The following is a 232-nucleotide window of genomic DNA, read 5'->3' as shown; positions in this document are numbered from 1 at the left end:
GTCGTAGGCCCCCTGCGAGGTAGCGCACCACCCGGTCCCACCGGCTGGGCCAGCCTGGCCTGCATCCCGTCCCCATCCCATCCTACGGCATCCCATCCTGTACCATCCCATCCCACCACTTCCTCATGCCATCCTGACCCATCCCATCCCCACGGCCATCTTCATCCCAATCCCACCCCTATCCCCTCTCATCATGTCACTCCCCTGTCTTATCCCATCCCATCCCATCCCA

The sequence above is a fragment of the Eurypyga helias genome, unplaced genomic scaffold (genome assembly GCF_000690775.1).
Source record: "Eurypyga helias isolate BGI_N326 unplaced genomic scaffold, ASM69077v1 scaffold20970, whole genome shotgun sequence".
NCBI lineage: Eukaryota > Metazoa > Chordata > Aves > Eurypygiformes > Eurypygidae > Eurypyga > Eurypyga helias.
The sequence above is the reverse complement of the archived record's forward strand: the minus strand, read 5'-3'. Positions refer to the sequence as shown.